Below are 4,384 nucleotides of genomic sequence, written 5' to 3'. Positions count from 1 at the left end.
GTGCTTATGCCTTCTAGCTTTACCTTTAAATAGGTAAGCTAGTGGACCATAAGTCCATTCACGATGAAAAACAGGTAGAGGGAGAGGAGACACACACACAGGAGCAAACCCTAATGTATATTGCAAACCCTAACCATAGAGGGAAGCCATCTCCCTTCTCACACAATGCATAAAGCCATAATCCATAATACACAACACACACACTGTGTTGTGTCCACACACACCTAACCCTAGCTAATGTCCACACACTATGACCAACTGGATGTTACATTCCCGTAACGCCGCTACGGGCATTACCACAAGAGGGGACGGCCTCTGGCTCACCACCCACAGCCATAGAGGAAGAATGAGGATTGCCCCTCATCCCACAAGCTATATAGTGTGTGGCCTGCCGTCCACACTAGCCTGGCCGCCCATGACTCCGCATGGGCGTCCTCTCCCACTGAACCCCGGATATGGCCATCCGGTCTGCCGTCGGTCATAGGCATTACAGCCTACGTGACATTACCCCCCCTTAAGAAGAGTTTTCGTCCTCGAAAACAAACTGGGGAAACCTTTTGGAAATTGCACTACGGCGTTCCCAGGTTGCTACTCCTCATCCCTATCTGTCCATTTAACAAGTACCTCCTGGTACACTTTATGTCGGGTTTGTCTGCTCACGATACTATAGAATCTTTTCAGATTCATGTGGTATCTTTGGTGGCTCTATCAAGTCCACCAAAATCTCTGGAGAAACTGCGTTCTCTAACCCGTGAACTGATTTCTTCAGTTTACTGACATGGAAGACAGGATGAACTTGAGAACTCTCCGGTAACCCAAGTTTATATGCTACGTCCCCAATATTTAGGACCTCAAAAGGACCGCAATATCTAGGAGAAAGTTTATCACACTTTCCCGTTTGCATGGTTGCTGACTGCGCAGGAACCTTTAAAAAATACAGTCACCTTCTGCAAAGGTCACTTGTCTGCGTCCTTTATCGGCAAATGTATTTAGCGCGATCCTGTGCGCTACGGATGCTCTCGCGTGCATCTTTGAGCATATCATTCATTTATCAAGGAACTCCTTGACAGATTGAATCTTCTCCTTTTCCAGGCCTACAGCCATCGGAGATCTCGGCTGGAATCCATACATTAACATGAATGGTGTAAATCCAGTCGTCGCTGAATGCTTGGAGTTGTTATAAGCAAACTCCAATATGGGCAAATATTCTTCCCAATTTGATTGCTTCTTACTTACATAAGAACGCAACATATCCTCGAGTATTTGGTTAACTTTTTCAGTTTGACCATCAGACTCCGAATGATCATCTATACTCATACTCAGAGTAGTATCCAACTTTTTGAAGACTTCCCTCCAAAAATGACTGTTGAACTTTCTATCTCTATCCGACACTATATCTGCGGGCAGGCCATATAGCTTGTAGAGATGTTCAATAAAGAGTTTTGCCAACTCTGGCGTTTTTACAGTTTTTCTTCGTGGTAATAAACTTTGCCAGTTTAGTTAATTTGTCCACTACCACCCACACCGAGTCATTCCCTCGACTCGTCTTGGGTAAACCGGTAATGAAATCCATGGAAATGATTTCCCATTTCCCTTGAGGAATCTCCAGCGGATGGAGTAGTCCTGCAACCTTAAGACGTTCATGTTTATTGGCCTGGCACTTACTGCATTTCAGCACATAAGTCTGGACGTTCTTAAACAAACTAGGCCAATAAAACTCAATTTTTACTAGTGCATAGGTCTTCTGAATCCCAGGATGATCCGCACTAGGACTATCAAAACTATACCCTGAAGGCTCAGCTAGCCTCCCGGACTAATCCTCGCTACCCGCCGCACCTACGGCCAGTCTCTCCGGACTAGCATTACGTGCCGGCGAGGAAGGTGGGCGAGGCTGTGACAAAGTGCGTACGCGTATAGCACGCCAGACCTCTGTAAAGACAGGATCATGCTCACACAAGCCATGATTTGGTATTTCAACCAAAACCCCAAGGCAAATTTCATGCCTTGATTTTGCATCATGTCATTAGCACAGAAGCTAATGTACTGGAGAGCACTCTAGTAGCGCAAGTTCTTAGACTATGCTACTAGATATTTGTAGACTACGCTACCATGTTGCTTCACCAACTTGTTAAAACTTCTCCTTGGAAAGCTCTACAGCCATAGGAGAAATAAACTAGAGCCAATCTAATCATGCATCACAAGAATTAGTTCTAAAGCTTAGAGATACTTTCTCTCTTAGAGTAACATCTTTACACAAGCATATGCTCTAGAATCTTGTTGAGTTTCTAACTACCATCAATCTATGGATGGTTAAACTCCACTCTAACTCAGAGTAAATGTAACTTTTGAAAATTTCCTTTCAAATATAACAATCAAACTTTCTATCTCTTATGCCATACTATATCTGCGGAGGCAGATCATATAGTATGTGGAGATGTTTGATAAAGATTCTTGCACCACTACGGGTGTCTGGAATTACATCCATTCACTTACAACTCTTTGTTGCTATTACCAGACATATCCCTTCAAGTATTGTCTGGACTCACACAACTATTCGAGTTTATGTGATATTTGAGGATATCCCTCCTTTCCCTCAAGAAAGGTTTTTGTCCCCAAAAACTCTACTCTCAAGCGGACTACGCACTAGTGTCATAGGTCCAAGAACAAATCTAGACCGTGTTTAATATCATATGTTATATTCTTGAGTCCTTCCAAGAAATTTTTAAACATCTTGCAACGAAGATGTGGTATAGTGTCTACGCACATATGGTGGTACTATCGATAAACTGCTTTGCAACAGATCCGTGGTTTCACACTTGTAACAAAGTGCTTCATTGTTGCATATTATTACCCTTCATAAGTGGTTACACACTTATGAATCATTTGGGTGGGTTGTACCATCTATCAAGAAAATTTCAAACTACTAATAACCACATTATAAATCCACAGATAATGAGTAAGCTTGCTGCGAAGCCATAGGTTGCTAGATAAATGATGGTAATTACAGAAGCCCAATGTCTCATTACATCATACATTCAATATAAATGCAAACATCACAGTACTTCGTGATGATGAACTTAGGAATTTCATCCTATCCCTGTTTGGTGTTGGTATGAAGTATAACTATGAGAACATTATTTGCTGCCTCCTCATTATAGCGGCAAAGCTACCAACCCATCACAGGTGGCAATCTCTACCAAGCTATAACCAATGACAAGCAAATAAACGAGTACTCTTGTAAGAACTTCATAACCATATCTCACACCAAACTCATAATCACTACGGATTAAATGCCAGGGCTTGCAAAATTGAATGTTATCTGATAGTAGGTAGAGGGGATCATCAAACTACGGATGACCTCGACAACTCACTAGGACTAGTGATGTGTAACTTTTAAGTTACTCCACTCTCTTGCTTATTCCATACCATCGAACAAATCGATCCCTCGATTTGAGCAACATCAACATATTTATGAGTACCTCGATACTAATGGATTGTGGTTCGGTAATTTAAAATGTTGATCTAGAGTATCTTTCACTAGAGGATCTTAATTTTATTAGCAGCTATGTATTAGTAGTGAGTAACTACATACCCACTATCATCACACTAGTAGCTCCATACTAGTCTGTGAGTAACTCCGTACTCAATGGCGTACCTCCCCCGAGTGGGAGTACCATATACAACCATCTATAACAAGATGCTTAAGTCACTTGCTGCTAAGAAGTGACTACACAAATTGACCCCTCCATTGCACATTGCAGTACAATCTTTGGTATTACAACACGAATTTTTTGGACGTCCTTATCATAGAGGTCAACTTAAAAACTAGTGCATAGGTCTTGTGGAGTCTCGGCCGACCTAACCACACCACTAGTGACTTCCTACAAAAAACGTGGCGCCGAAGTCACCACCTATGTACTTTAACTCCGTAAAGTACATGGTCTTCATCTATCATCTATGGAAAGTTGTAAAACATTCCTGCGATGGATTTTTATCACTCTAAAATTATTGTGCACTATTTTAGTGTGAAGAGCTTTTTTCCTGGGTACCATGGTTCACCCCAAGCTCATCTTTTGCTAAATTCTCCGATTTAACAAAGATATGTCTGCCTCCGAACACTCCGGTTCAGCCCCAGACTTTGAGTTTACTTCTTAACACTCCGGTTAAGTCAAAACTCACCAGATACAGTAGGATTTACCACTAAGCTCTCCGGCTTAGCCTTCTATCCTAACTCAGCCCAAGTTTATGTACACTTCATATGTCGGATCCGATACTAACAACAACCAGGCTCATCTGGAGTGAGATACTACTCACTATTGCCATGTAAAACCTTATTAAATCCTAGAAATGCTCCACTCATTCCTTAGGGGTCATACGACTTATA

Source organism: Cibotium barometz, chromosome 18, assembly GCF_041138505.1.
Source record: "Cibotium barometz isolate CiBa-2024 chromosome 18, ASM4113850v1, whole genome shotgun sequence".
NCBI classification, from domain to species: Eukaryota; Viridiplantae; Streptophyta; class Polypodiopsida; order Cyatheales; family Cibotiaceae; genus Cibotium; species Cibotium barometz.
Note: the sequence above shows the minus strand (reverse complement) of the source record.